A 16,776-nucleotide genomic window follows, 5' to 3' on the forward strand; every position below is an offset into this window, starting at 1 on the left:
CATTTCTGAAGAAGGGTCTAGGCCCGAAACGTCAGCCTTCCTGCTCCTCTGATGCTGCTTGGCCTGCTGTGTTCATCCAGCTCTACACCTTGTTATCTGAGGTCATTAGGTCTGTTTTGTCCATACCATTTCTCTGCAAGAGCAACTTAATCCCCCAACCCTACCTCAACTCCCCTTATCCATAGTTGTTTGTTTTGTCTTCAGTTAATGATCCAATTCTCTTTTGAGAATTAGGTTGAATCTACCTCAATTGCACACTCAGCAGAGCATTCCAGGTCCGAACCACTCTCTACATAAAAAATGTTTTCCTCATATTGCCTTTGATTATTTTGGCATTCACCCTAAATTTATGTCCTTCTGTCTATAGCCCTTATACCAATGAGATCATTGTTTCTCTGTCTGCTCTAACACATCAATACATTGGAACTTCTATTTCAAATCTCCTATGATTATTCTTTAAAGCAAACATCTTGTATCTGAATTCTGCAGTCAACAGTGAATTGCTGTAAGAGGGATACAGAGTGTGTGTGAGAGAGACAGGGGGAGAGAAAACCTTGGCTGAAACCATTTGCAAAACTTTTCTTAAAGCAACAAATCACATAAGCTATACTTCAGAACCACCCTTAGATATTTCTTATTCTGAGTTAAGGAGCTCAGCTGTATTTAATTTTGTTGCCAGTAATGGAAGCAGGACTACATATCACATAGAAAAGGGGTGAACGGTGAATAAAGAAAATGATCTCATTAACAGAATTAATGGTATTCATGCATGCTGTTTACTGTAAATAAAATTGATCAATGAGAGCTGTATATTTTATTGAGAAAAATTAAAATTTCCTAGAGTACATTTTTTAGAAAGGAGCCTGATAAAATGGTAGGTGGGAGATTATGCTGAAAGTTTGCTATGAAGGGGACATAACAAGTTTGCAGACAGATATAGATAGGTTTAATGAGTTGGCAAAAATCTGGCAAATGAGAATAATGCAGGAAAATGTAATTTGTTTTGAGGTAGTTTGCTTTGGCAGGAAGAATTAAAAAAAGCAAATTCTTACTTAGAGAATGATTGCAGAATTCTGATGTGCAGAGGGTTCGAGGTGATCTAGTGTGTGTCACAAAAATAATAAGTATGCAGGTACAGCACACAATTATGAAGACTAATGGAAAACTGTTCTTTATTGAGAGACAAGTTCAACATTAAGGTAAGGATGCTATGATAAAATTGTACAAGGCATCAGTGGGACAACATCTCTAATAGAGGTGCAATTTTGGCCTTAAATTTAAGGAAGGATGTAAATGGATTGGAGGCGATTGAGAAGAGGTTACTAGATTGATACATGGAATGAACCAACCTCATGAGGAAATGTTGGACAGACTGAGCTTGTTTTCACTGGAATTTAGTAGAATGATGGGGTGAATTGATTTAGGTATAAAAGATCCTGAATAGTCTTGACAAGGTGGAGATGGAAATGATATATACTCTTGTGGGGGGAGTCCGGAACTAGTAGACAGAGATGAAGGGAATTTTTTTTCTCTTAGAGGGTTGTGGAACTTTGGAATTTCCTACCTCAAAAGAAGGCAGAGTCATTGAGTGTTTTCAAGCAAAGGTCAATGGATTCTTGTTCAACAAGGACATGAGGAGTAATTGGGAAATGTGGAATTCAAAACACAAACAGGTCAGCCATGATCTTATTGAATAGTGGAACAGGCTCTGAGGGACAAAATGATTACTTCAGTTCCTAATTCTTTCAGTTCTGGCACAGTGGCTCAGTGATTGGCACTGCTGCCTCACATTGCTAGGGACCTGGATTCAATTCCAACCTTGGGTGGTCGTTCGTATGGAGTTTGCACGTTTTCCTGTATGGATTTCCTCCCACAATCCCAAGATGTGCAGGTTGGGTGGACTGGCCATGGTAAAATGTGGGGTTATGGAGTTAGGATGGGGTTTGGGGCTGGGTCCCGGTGGGAGGGTCAGTGCAGACTCGCTGGGCTGAATGATTTCTTTCTGCACTATAGTTATTCTAATTTGCATGTCCCTATGAGCGAAGCACCTTTCATTTTCTCAGGACATCCTACTCTTTTGTTTGTTCACTGTAGACATTATTGGACAAAATACAGCAGACAAATTTGCACACAGTATAAAAGCAATGTGATAATGACAAGGCAATCAGTTCTTTTGAAACAAACAAAGGCAGAAATTGCTCGAGAAACTCAGCAGGTCTGGCAGCATCTGTGGAAAAAAAAATGAGTCAACATTTTGAGTTCTGTGACCCTTCTTCAGAATTTATGTTTTTGTTTGTTTCAGATCTTTAATATCTGCAGTCCTTTGTTTTATAGTCGGTTCTTACGATGTTGTCTGAGGAGGAAATATCAGTCGATACTAAGGATATCTGTCATCTTCTTCCAAATAACGTTGCAGGACCTTTTTTATACACTTGAGGGGGCTGATGGAATCCTAGTATCAGATCTCATTGAAAGATGACAGTGCAGCATCCCACTAAGTACTGTGCTGAAAGGGTAGCCCAGATAGTTTGCATTTATAGAGACAATCTGCTACAGCTACTAATGTTGATGTACAGTCAATAGAAAAGCACATTCTTTTCTCAGGGAAAAGAGGAAACCTTAGCATTAAGTGAATGTACGCCCTACAGTAAGTAATTCACACTGACACTCCAGGAAGTCTAAACATCAGGGCTATAAGGAATACAAACGTAGTTAAAGCTCCAGGGAGTATGTAGTACCAGAGAGGTTATGTTAATAATCCAGAAACCTGCAGTAATGACCAAGAGACACAAGATTAAGTCCCCCTCAGCTGCTAGGGAATTTAAATTCAGTTAATAAAAAATAAACCTGGATTAAAACATTAGTATCAGTAATGATGATCATGATATTCTAGGATTGTGGTAAAAACCTCTTGTTTCATGAAGGAAAGAAATTGCTTCTCTTATCTGGTGTGACCTACAAATGCTCCAGGCCCAGAATAGTGTGGCTCCCTCTTCCCTCTGAAACAGCCTAGTAAGCCTCAAGGATTTAAAGAGGTGGCAACAAATCCAGTTCTTGCCAGTCATGTTCACATCCTGTGAATGATTCAAGGAATAAATGGAAAGGGACCAGACTATGCCTCTGCTCGATTTTAATGGGTAGCACATCTTGGGTAGACAAGGACATAAGTGGTTGACATATCCTGACAGGGAGATTAGCTGAGGCAATGGTCATTCTAACCCCCTGGCCATGTTTACATGCCAGAACTGCCCTCCACCTGAAATTGCTGGGAGTGACATCAGGCTGGGAAGAAAAATTCAACTAATGCATATCAATCCACTCCATTATTTCAGAAAAGCAATCAAGTTAGTCAATTCAATATGATTTGTCTTTAGCAAATCCATGCTGGTTTTCATTTATCAATCCTTACTTTTCAAGGTGCCAATCGATTTTGTCCCAGATTAATGTCTGTAAAAGTTCCCCTAACACTGATGATAAGCTGACTAGACTGTAGTTGCCAGCTTATCCTTCCTTCCTGTTCTGAACAGCGCTTGAATATATTTTTCCAGTCCTTTGACACCATCTCCATTTTCAAGGATGACTGGAAGATTCTGATCAGAGCCGCCTACACAATTTCTTCACCACCTCTCTCTTCACTGTGACATTGGCAGTGTCTCCTTTACGGAAGACAGATGCAAAACACTTATTTAGTATTCATATCCTCCACTTCCCCATTGAAACCTATTTGGCCCAGCTTTCCTTTGACTATTAAATGGACACAAAAAGACTTGTGATTTCCCTTTTGTATTATATACTAATCCATTTCTCTGGTCTCTTTTCCAGCCCTTATTTAAATCATGCCTCCACTTGTGATTGAGCTTTCAAATGCTTCGGTTCCTAAACCCTAGAATTCAATCCCTAAAACTTTCCACCTCTAACACTCAACCCTCTCTACAATGCCTCTTAAAGGCATAGGTCATCAACTAATCTTTTAGTTGTTAGTGCGATTTTGCCTCCAGCAGAGTCTTTTACCTGATACAAATATCTCTGTTATCTCCTGTAATAAAATAAACTTGGTGTGGATCATGTAGTATTGAAGAGTCCAACAGGCATTTGTTACAACTACAACGATGTACTACCATTACATTCCTCAGGTGCACAAAGAGTTGTCTGTTTGAATATTTCCTCACAGTGCTGAGTACCAATTTTTTTTGATAACACTCCCATGAATTGTCTTGGGAATTATACTACGTCAAAGGTTCTATTTGTATGCATGCTGCTGTTGTTACACTCTCTGATTCCTCCTTTTACTTATACCAACGACCTCCATGTCTGACCATGCCAGAATCTGGGGGTTGGAATACAAATATTTAATAGTTCTGATGTACGGCTGCATCAGCAAAGATCTTTGGTAACCTATTGAACAGAGTGTGGGGAGGAAAGCTAATGATGGAGGCTACAGGACCCTATTGGCATTTGGCAGTGTTGCTGGTGGATCACTCACCAAAACTTTCACAACTGCATATGAGTGCCTCATCTCTCACTAGACCAAACAATTCTTCCGAGGCTCAGTTGTTGTATGAGCACACTGAGTCAGAACGAACATTAGTTCAAAATTTGAACACAAAATCTAGGCTGATATTCCAGGGCAGTACTGAGGGAGTGCTGCACTGTTGGAGATGCCAATTTTTAAGAGGTGAGTTTATAAGGTCCAACAACATTATTGATGGCAGAACCTTAGGAGCATTGCTTGTTGTTATTTCCATTCTCCTAAGTCTGTTATTATATCAAGTGCAGGAATTGACACTGAGGGGCCTCATGCTTACAATAGGCACAGGTTCATGCAATGAAGAACCCTTCTTATAAACTCCATTTTAAGCAATTGGCTGAAAGCTAAATACTGTACTAACAATGCTCGGAACTTAAGAGAAAAGTCTGAAAAAATACTCTGCAGTTTTCTTTTTCTTTGTTCTTTCTTAGGTCATAGATTTTGCTGTCAAGGTCAGCAGCTGTTGCCAATTTCCAATTGACCCTGTGTTGAGAAATTTCCTGGGGCAGTTAAGAGTCAACCACATTGGTGTACATCTGGAGTCATGTGTACAGGACCAAGTAAGGATGACAGAGCCTCCTCCCCTTCCCCTTTACACCCCACCCCGTCAGATTAGGTAGCATTTGCTGAGAAATAGGAATCCAGCAACAATCATGAAAAAAAAGACAGGGTTGCAATAATATAGATCTTTTCACACCTCAAAATTTCTCAAAGTGGTTTGCAGCCAGTGATGTACTTTTGAAGTGTAGTCACTGTAAAGTAGAAAGCAAGACATCAGATTTGTGTACAGCAAACACACACAGTCAATAATCATTCGATGATGTGGTTTTTTTCAGTGATGTTGGCTGAGGTATATCGGTTTCCAGGGCACCCACTCTTCTTCAAAATACAACACAATACAACACTGCACAGGAACAGGCACCAATTTCTAATCCTTATTCTAGACCCACTACTTATTGCCCTTTAGTGGTTTTTATCTTCTATCTCCTCTGTTCGCCTCCCGTTCATGTGTTTATCAAGATATGCCTTAAACATTGCTAATATGCCTGCTTCCATCACTTCCACTGGCAGTGCATTCCACCACCTTCTGCGTGAAAAACTTTCCCCGCACTTCTCCCCTAAACTTTCCCCCTCTCACCTTGAACCTGTGCCCTCTTGTAGTTGTCCTTTCCACACTGGGAGAAAGCCTCTGACTATCCACCCTATGTATTCCACTCATAATTTTGTAGGCCTCCATCTTTCCAGTGAAAACAATCCAAGTTTTCTGACTTCTCCTTGTAACTTAAACCTTTTGGACCAGGTAACATTCTGGTAAACCTTCTCTGGACACTTTCCGAAGCATCCACGTCCATCTGTTGTGTGGTGACAAGACCTGCAAGCAATATCGAAATGTGGCCTCAGTAAAGTTTTGTGCAGCTGTGACACAACTTGCTAACTTTTATATTCGATGCCCCGGCTGATGAAGGAAAACATACTGTATGCCTTGTCGACCATCTTATCCACCTGTGTTGCCAATTCAGGAATCTGTGGATCTGTATGCCCAGATCCCTCTGTATGTCAATGCTGCTAAGGGTTCTATCATTAATAATGTTGTTGGACCTAGTAAATCCACCTCTTAAAAAAAAGGCACTTCTGACAGTGCAGCACTCCCTCAGTAGTGTGATGCAATATCAGCCTAGATTTTGTATTCAAGTTTTGAACTAATGTTTGTTCTGACTCAGTGTGCTCGTACAACTGAGCCTTGTGCAACAAAAGGTCATTTGATAATCCAGGGCTGGATGCTATGGAACCCGGAGAATGTCACTTGGTTTAATATTTTAATGGAAATTTCAGTCATCAGGTCAGCACAGAGCATAAACTAAATTTGCAGCACCAAATTTACTAGTAGTGCAGTTCAGTTTATAGAAAAAGCTTTATGAACATTCATGCAAACACTAAATTAGAGGCAGGAGTAGGTAACTCAGCCACTCACTACCTCCTCTGCCTTTCAGTAAGATCACAGCTGATCCGATAAGAGCATAAGACCATAAGATATAGAGCAGAATTAGGCCATTCAGCCCCATTGAGTCTGCTTTGCTATTCAAACATGGCTGATATGTTTCTCAATCCCATTCTCCTGTCACATAAGTTGTGTTCTGAACAGCATTCTGAAGAACGGGCACTGGACCTGTAACATTAACTCCGCGTTCTCTCCATAGATGCTGGCAGACTTGCTGAGTTTTATCAGCAATTTCTATTTTTGTTCCTCATACAACAAGCCCTTCATTCCTGGGATCATCCCTGTGTACCTCCCCTAGACCCCCTCAAGCCCAGTACATCCTTTCTTAAATACAGAGCACAAAACAGCCTCAGCATTTCACCAGAGATAGTAAGAACTGCAGATGCTGGAGTCAGAGATAACACAGTATTCTGAAGAAGGGTCCTGACCCAAAACGTCAACTTTCCTGCTCCTCTGATGCTGCCTGGCCTGCTGTGTTCCTCCAGCTCCACACTGTGTTATCATTGCTCTTGTATTTTTTGCCCTCTCAAAACAGATGCTAACATTGCATTTGTGTTCCTAACTGCCAATTGAACCTGCATGTTAACCTTAAGAGAATCCTGAACTGGGACTCCTAAGTCCCATTGTGTTTCAGATTTCTGAAGCCTTTCTCCATTCAGAAAATAATTTACACCTCTACTGTTTCAACCACAGTACATATCACCACACTTTCCCAAACTGAGCAAAGAAGTGACAGATGGAATACACTCACCTAGCCTGTTCAAGTTCTTCTGCAGCCTCCCCCACTTCCTCAACACTACCTGTCCCTCCTCTTATCTTTGTGTCATTGCAAACTTTAGCAACAATGCCCTTAGTTCCTTCACCCAGATTGTTAATATATGACGTGAATCTTACCAATGCCTGAGATCAAGCTAACTGGCCTGTAATTTCCCATCTTCTGCCTCCCTCCCTTCTTAAACATGGGTGTTACATTAGCCATTTTCCAGTCCTCTGGGACCCTCCCTGACTCCAATGATTCCTGAAAGATCAACGCCAACGCCTCCAAATTGTCCTCAACTATTCCCTTCAGAACCTTGGGGTGTAGTCCATCTGGTCTGAGTAATGTATCCATCTTCAGACCTTTGTGCTTCCTCAGCACCTTCTCCTTGGTGATGGCCAGCACACTCAGCTCTGCACCTGACACTCTTGAAGTTCTGGTATATTACTGGTGTCTTTGACCATGGAAACTGATGCAAAGTTCCTAATCATTTCCTCTGCCATTTCTTTTTTCCCATTACTACTTCTCCAGCTCATTTTCCAGTGGTCCAATGTCCACTCTTGCCTCTTTCTTACCTTTCATATGTCTAAAAAAAAGTCTTGCAATGTTGTTCTATATTACAAGCTAGCTTACCTACATATTTCATTTTCTCACTCCTTATTACTTTTTTTTAGTTGCCCTTTGCTGGTTTTTAAAGGTTTCCTAGTCCTCGAGCTTTCCACTAATCTTCACCACCTTTTCCTTTTGCTTTTATGCTATCCCTGACTTCCCTTGTCAGGTCATAGTTGCCTCAGCTTCCCCTTGGTATGTTTCTCCTTCCTTGGAATGGATTTCTGTTGTGCCTCATGAATTACCCACAGAAGCTCCTGCCACTCTACTGTCTTCCCTATGAGGTTCCACCTCCATCAACTCTGGCCAGCTCCTCAATCATGTCTTTGTAGTTACCTTTACTAAACTATGATACCACAACATCTGATTCCAGCGTCTCCCACTCAAACTGTAGGGTGAATTCTATCATACTGTGGTCGCTGCCCCCTAGGGGTTCTGTCAGCTTAAACTCCTTAATCAAGTCTGCTTCAAGTTTTAAGTCCAGTGTGGCTCTTCTTTAGAATTGAAGGGGTCTGGAAATGATGTTTTGTATGCTGTTAATAAAGGAGTGGGGGGTAGGAGTCAGTAGAAAAGATGGTAAATGTGCCCAGAGAAAAAGGCAAAGAGAATGCTAATGGTAGTAGAGGATTGATACAGATACAGGCCAGGTGTTAATTGTAGGTAATAGTGGTAGAAAAACAAACTTGTGTGAACCACGGGTTCCTTCGCTTTAAGCAACCAACTGTTTCCAACCTGATTTTCCCAGTCCACCTGCATATTGAAGTGCCCCATGAATATTCTAATAGTCCCTTTCTCACACGCTTTTTTCTATTTCCTGATTTATTTTCTTCCTCACATCTTGACCACTGCCAGGACATTTGTACGTAACTCCCATCAGCACTTTTGTTTTGCCTTTGCAGCTCCTCAACTCTACACACACTGATTCTACACCTTCCAACTCTATATCCCCTCTTGCTATCGATTTAATTTTATTTCTTGCTAACAAGACAACCTGCTCCCTCTGCCCATCTGCCTGTCTTTTGGATAGGACACGTATCCTTGGATATTTAGTTCCCAGCCCTTATCCCCTTGCAGCCATGTCTCTGTGATACCCACAACATCATACCTGCCAATTTCAATCTGTGTTACAAACCCATTTACCTTGTTTCATATAGTGTGTGCAACTATGTATTGAATATTGATGCCCCCCATGATTATAGTAATAGTGCCTTTCCTAGATGTCTTTTCTAGCTCCTGATTTATTTTCTGTCCCACATTGTTGACTATTGTTAGGAGGTCTGTAGATTTGAGTATATTAGTGGCTCAGTGGTTGTCACTGCTACCTCACAGTGCCAGGGACCTGGATTTGCTTCCACCCTTGGGTGACCGTGTGGAGTTTGCACATTCTCCCCATGTCTGCATGAGTTTCCTCCCATAGTCCAACCATGTGCACATTAGGTGGATTGGCCATGCTAAATTATCCCATAGTGTCCAGGGGTGTGCAAGCTTGATGGACTAGCCATTGGAAATGTGGGTTTATGTGGATAGGGTTAGGGGGTGGGATGCTCCTCAAAGGATCAGTGCAGACTCGATGGCCTGAATGGCCTCTATCTGCACTGTAGGGATTCCCTGTTAACCCCATCTCCCCACCGGGATTCTTTTTCTCCTTTGATGTTCCTCAGCTCTACCCACTCAGCTTCTGCGCCTTGTGATTTTATATCGCTTCTTGCTATCAAATTAATGTCATTTCTTACTAATAAGGAGAGTCTGCCCCCTCTGTCCATCTGCCTGTCGATGGAAGGCATAATCACCAATAGTGTAAAAATTAGAGTCAGGAAGGATCAAGGAGCCAGATACATTTAGAGGTATGTGGGGCTGGAGAAGATTACAGAGGTAGTGTTGGGTGAAGTAATGGAGGGATTTGAAAACAAGGATGAGAATGTTAAAATCAAGATATTGCTTGATTGGAACCAGTATAGGTCAGTGACCATAAGGGTGATAGGGTAAATGGGACTCAGTTAGTGCTCAATATGGGTAGCAGAGATTTGGGCGACATCAAATTTATGGAAGGTAGAATGTGGAAGCCCAGCCAGGAGCGCGTTGGAATTGTTCAGCCTAGAAGTAACAAAAGCAGAGATCAATATTTCAGCAACTGATAAACAGAGATAGGGGCAACATGTGATGTTAAAGAGGTGGAAATAAGCATTTTTAAAAATGATATATGTATGAAGTTGGAAGCTCAACTGAATCAAATATGGCAGAAATACTGTGAAGAGTATGCTAAAATTTCAGACAGTTGCCTATGAAAGTTATGGATTCAGTAGCTAGGGAACAGAGTTTACAGCAGGGTACAATAATAACTTTTGTCTTCCCAATACTGAGATGAAGGAATATTCTGCTTATTCAGCCATTAACATTAGATTAAACTATCTGAAAATTTAGCAACAGTGAAGAAATCGATAGAGACAGTGATGAGGTCGAGTTGGGTATTGTTAGTATGGAGTGAAAATTAACATAATACTTTTGGATGAGTCTTTGAAAGGCATCATTTGGCTGAAGAAGAGGAAAGGTCAAGGACTGATTCTTAGGAGATCTCGTCATTTCACAAAATCTGTGAAGGGACAATTCATGACTGCATATCACCATGATTCAATTGGCAGCATCCTCACCCATATTAGAAAGTTGTGGGTTGGAGGTTTATTGAAGATTTTGACACATTAAGAATGCAGTACCGAGGGTAAAGCCACATTGTCAGTGGCCCTGAATTATCTGCCTGTTCAGCAGGAGATTTCAAGATACTATTTATTAGGACCAGGTTGTGTCTCTGGCATCTTGGCTGATGTTCTTCCCTCAAACAACACTTAAAAATAAAGATAATAAAATCTGGAAATGCTCAGCAGGTCTGGCAGCATCAGGACAGCAGGTCTGGCAGCATCAGGAGTTTCTTTCCTGTAATGTGATGTATGTCATAACTACTGACTAATTGGTGTTCACTTTCTTTGATGGTTGTAGGATCTTTGTTGCACTTGACTACACAGAAGTGACCATACACTTCATAATGTTGAAATCTCCCAAAGACATCATAGTTGCTGACTTTAAGTAATATTTTCTTCTTGTAGGAAGGGGTCCAAGCATTGTCTTAAAATTAGGCCATTCAGGGGCGATATCAGGAAATGGTTTTCACACAAAAGCTGTTGAAATGTGGAAATCCCAGCCTCAAAAACAGCTGTGGAGTCTGTGAACTGAAAATTCCTAAGCTAATGGTGAAAGGCTGTTGACCCAAAATCATCCTGATTTTTCGCTCTAACAACTAGATCAGCTGTGTGTTTCCTGAAGCATGCATTCATTTTTCAGATTTCCAACAGTTGCATTTGTGATTGTATGTTTATCAGGTACAGGCAGAAATGTGGATTTCAGGTTACAATCAGGCCAGCCCTGATTTTATGAAATGGCAATCTCAATGGAAAAAAAATAGCCTATGCCTGCTACTTATTTCTAGGTTCAAAACAGAATATCTAAGTTTGCAGCATTTGATTTCACCACTCACATCTGTTGCCATTGATCCAGCAAAGGAAGAGTTAATTTCGAGCAAGACTAATGGCTCCTATAGGCTGGCAAAGGGCAAACTTTCATCGCTACTTGCTCTGATCAATACCTATCAGTTTGGATTAAGTATAGTAAAACGTGCAGAGCCTGTGGCTACTAATCAAAGAATATAACAGTTCTCTTTGTGATTTCTCGAACCTGAAAGATTTGAATAATGCTGGCAGCTTGCGTACATAGTTGTTTTCCAGTCTGATGGTCTGCACAATCGACATTGAAAACCATGACCATCCTAAATGTATTGGCATTCTGGGAATATGTAACCATTCTGCAAACATCCTGGGTGGTTAACTATTTCCTGGCACCACGAGAAACTAACCAACAACCTCATTCATGGAGCAAAATTGGTATTACTTCTTTGACCCTGTGGTTTGTATGGTCCTTTGACATTTAGTGGCTACTCTTTATCAAAACCATTGACCTATATTTCGCCACTTTATCTCAAAGGCCTGTATACAGCATAGAAACAGGCTATTTGGATCTCTGATCCATGACAGTATTGATATTCTATACAAGCCTCCTGTCATACCTATTCATTAACCCTTTTAACATATCCTTCTCTTGCTTTCTCCCTCAAGGGCAGCGTAAGGTCCTTGGGACAGCCAAAGTAGGGTCTGTTTGAACTTAACGCTAATTTCAAACAGTCCTGCTAAGTTTGGGTTTCCCACTGAATGATTTATGCACTCTCCTCTGCTCCCTAATTCCTGTCAACAAAAATCAGATGTGAAAAATGTGGGTAGGATTTCAGCGCCTGGGTCCTGCTCACTATTTTTAAAAGTCTCTGGAGTAGGAAGTGATGGAAACACCAGGCACATGCAAGTAATTCCTCATCAAGGCACACACCGTCCTGACTCGGAGCTTCATCACTGTCCCTTCACTGTTGCTTGTTTAAAAACCCGGAATTCCCTCCCTAATGCACTAAGCGTAACTGTGTGACATGGACTGCAGTGATTGGTGGCCAACACTTCTTCCAGAGCAACTCACTCAAAGACAATAAATGTTAGTCTTGCCTGAGATGAACATTTATTTTTTTTTTAAAAACCACCCATTGGTCACTTTGAGCACAAGTCTTAAATGTCACAGGAATTCAAAATTTTGTGAAAACCATGTAATTTTGCTCAAGGGCAATTAGCAATTGTCATTCTAAACATGAAGCTGATTATGTTGGAATGCACAATTTAATTACACCAAGTCAAACAAATACTTTGCTCAGTTTTCTTTCCACTGAACTGGGTGATTTGGTAACAGAAAACTGACGGTGGTGCTTGATTTTCTAACACCGCAGCTCAAACCTCTCAAAAAGTAAAATAATTCAGGCCAGAAAGGAGCATAATATTGTTGGACGGAGCCAAGTAACCTCACCCAAAACATTAGTCGAGAATAACTGAAACACCTTTACCTTTAATTTGTGTGAAATTACCAACGGTACCATCTGATTAGTAATTGGTCTTCAATATTCTTTCAGGATTGAATCATGAAGCTAAGTGCCACTGGGAATGTGACTGTGGAGTCTGAGACCATGACATCCCATCCTTACCAGATCCAATTACTAAGTGGTTCTGAGGAAGGGTCATCGGGCCCGAAACGTTACCTGCTGATTTCTCTTTACAGTTGCTGCCAGACCTGCTGAGCTTTTCCAGCTACTTCTGTTTTTGGTCCACTTACTAAGCTCTACAGGAGAGTGTTTGATGGTTAGAAATAATGAGTCTTGGCTCTTTTCCATTTCTCTACATTTAGATTTGAGTGTACCCAGTGTCACCCTGGCTAACAATGTACATCAGAGTTTTAATATGTTGTCATTTGAATTATTCACACACAACATTAACTTATGAACCATACATCATCCATTTGGTCATTTAATAAGACATTTATAGAATTTTCTGCTTTTCATTTCAGCATTTTACCTTTTCAACATAAATACAAGGTTATTTCTTATTTTTTAAACATGTAACACACCATTGAAAACTTTGGACTGAAACTTCCCAGCCCCTGAATATCATGGACTTGAGAAAATATATTCTGAGGTCGGGAAAATGAGATTCTCAACATCGATGAAAGGAAATCTGATTTTCCACAGAAGGTTTTAATGGCTAGACAAGACTTTCAGCAAGGAGAGTCAATGAGCCTGTTTGAATGCATTTAATTCTAATTGTCCTCAACTCATTTATATGAGATTTGCCATTCTCCAATGCTGCAGAGAGAACCTACATAGCAGTAGCTCCTGATGTGAAAGTCTTAGTGGGTAACTGGTGTTCCAGCTCACTGCTTACTCCACCGGGCCTCCCAGCATGCACATGGGCAAAGACTTCCTGCAATCCCCCATCTCACAACCCCCATCCAAGAAAGTTGGTATTAGACAGATACCAGTCTCACCACATCATCATAGCACATCGTGACTCACTTACAATACATTTCACTGTTTCAACACTAGAACTTTAGTGCTCACCAATAACTTACATTGTGACGTTGGTGCCAGGCCACTTTACAGATAGGGATGGGTATCCATCTCATGCCTTGGAGCAGGGTGCAACTCAGGAGTGTGCACCTGCTTCTTTAGGTCTCACTCACTTTGCACTAACATGGATGCTCACAATATTTCTTCCTTGCCATTTTAAGCTTTGTAACCTCACATAAAATTTACAGGTTCTGTTCTGCCTTGCTTCGTAGAGCAGGCACAAGGCCAGGCAGAGATAACACAGTGTGGAGCTGGAGGAACACGGCAGGCTAGGCAGCATCACTGGAAAGTCGACCCTTTTCTTAAGAAGGGTCCTGACCTGAAATGTCAACTTTCCTGTTCCTCTGATGCTGCCTGGCCAGCTGTGTTCCTCCAGCTCCACACGGTGTTATCTCTGACTCCAGCATCGGCAGTTCTTACTATCTCTGACAAGGCCAGGCAGCCCATCTTGTCTACTGGCAGTGACCAGTCAAGGGGGTGGTGATCATGTTCCTATGTCAATCTCACACTTATACCATGTGCCAGCAGATTATGTGGCAAACGCATTGCATGTGCTTTAGCCAAATGACTAAGTTTCCAAACTCTAAAGGGCGTGGTCCTCAGTAAAGTATATGAGAACTGTTGTCAGTCAGGGGCACTGGTGCAGTAACTCAAATGCATTGTCCAATCTCAGTCCATGAACTTGAACATGGCTGCTTGGGGCATTCAGGGTCAGGGTTACATGTCATTAAATTCCAGGGAGTGTGCAGTACAACCAGCCGGGAATTTGTGGTAAGTTAATCAAAGATCACTGAGAATCAACCCTGAGATCAATCAAAGGGTTGGTCAGGGTTGTCCTTCCAAACCTGTTGCAGAACTGGCTACAGGTGGCCATGGTCAGTCTCGAGAGTCTATTCACTGAAGGAGATTCTGGGGATTGCAGGCAGCATGCTGGGATGTGGAGGGGACATTATTGCAAAGTGGGGCAACTCAATGTATAAGGTTGGGAATCGATAACACATTAGAGGGCATGCTTCACTGCAGGAAATGGGGTCATTGATGGCAACTACTGCCCTGGTTTCCATGGGAGGACAGTGTGTCATAATGGTTGGCATAATTAATCTGTAGGCTGGCTATTAAGCAGCGACAAAGTCTTAAATAAAAATGTTGGGTTGGAAGCTGGAAGCTTAGAACTTATGAGGTCAACAGGAGCTACTTGGAAATAAGAAAGGATAATTAAGTTTTTTTTGGAGGCGTGGAGGTCACCTAGATTGACAGGCTGAGCTTACAACACAGTCTGTGGAGTACGACCTGTGTTGCCTTCCACCTCATTTGAATTGCTACTGCGTAACAGAAATGACAAATAGCTACCATCACCCAAGGAGCAGGCAGAATAAGTGCTTTTTTTTTCTGTATGAGGGAACAAAATGTATTTGTGAGAGATGTCAAGGGGTGATTGCAATAGTAAACCACTTATACAGTACATCTATAAAATGAAGATGTTGAAGACATCTGTAATCATAGAACCCTTCATTTGAACCATGTGAAATGACTGTTTATGTCAATTACAAAGCTGGCCACAATCTTGACCATGACATTGGTAATTACAAGTTGATAATAGTTACCTCTGTCAAGCAGAATAATCACAGGTGACGTTGAAAGTGTTACCTGCAGGTCTTTGCATACCTTCACATATGCAAAGACAATCCAAAGTCTCATAGGTTGCACAGCAGGCTCCTGAGTCTTTTGTTACCAATGTCATTTCCTCAAGGTGAGTGAGGCACAGTGTTGTTGTAGACTGTCCCAGGACACTGTCACAGAACAATGCCATCAGTTGGAGCAAGACTTGTGACCTGTCGGGCTGCGTGGTCATCCCGTCCTGGTGGTCAGTGAGGTGACAGCTGCAATAAATTTCATGCAACTGGGTCCTTAGCAGAGCGACCTGTGGGGATTTCTCAATCTTCACCCCATGAATGTACAAAGACCAATGCAATTTGTGCCAGGTCAGACCACTTGCTGTTGCATCCCCTGATGCAGTCAGTGCTGTAGCCCGGGCAGTGGCCTTTGCCAATGTAGCTGGCTCCCCCAGGTGCTGGGTGCTTTAGACTATACACACATTACATAGCAAGTACCTGATTTCATCAATAAGAAAAGATTTCATTCCATCAATGGTACAAGTCACCTGTGATCATCGGTAATACACCCTAGAAGTCTTCACCTGGAAGATACTTATATCCGTGATAACTTTCATGCCCCTGCTCCATTTCTTTGGCTCGATACCTTTCAAGGGTGACAAGGAAGACAATGGTCAAGCAGTATTATTTCTAGACAATTCATCCAGTGATCCAGGCAAGGTTCTGAGACCCTGGATTTGAATGCTGAAATGGTGGAATTTGAATTCAATAAAAATCTAGAATTCGGAATCTAATGATGATCATAAAATCATGGTCAGTTGCAAGTAAAACTCACCTGCTTCACAAACATCCTTTAGGGAAGGAAACTGCCATCCTTACCTGGTCTGACCTACATTAGATCCAGACTCACATCAATGTGTTTGACTCATAACTACTCTCTGGGCAATAAGAAACGCAATAAATGCTGGTTTTGTCAGCAATACTCACATCCCATGAATGAAATCAGAAAAAAAGCTCAGAGATGAGAGCTACCCTCTATAGCTATGGCTGATGAATCCACTATTTAACCTCTGGGTGAGGTTGAGCAATGCAGCCCATTCTTCAACCAGGACCATGGGGAGCAAATGACAGGCCTCCTGAAGATGAGATTCTGATACTTACTTTGGTTTGGAGAGGCAGTATGCTCCAGACAAGCTGTGATGCACAATCCTGGCACCCTGTACCCTGCATAAG

The sequence above is a fragment of the Rhincodon typus genome, chromosome 3 (genome assembly GCF_021869965.1).
Source record: "Rhincodon typus isolate 14 chromosome 3, sRhiTyp1.1, whole genome shotgun sequence".
NCBI classification, from domain to species: Eukaryota; Metazoa; Chordata; class Chondrichthyes; order Orectolobiformes; family Rhincodontidae; genus Rhincodon; species Rhincodon typus.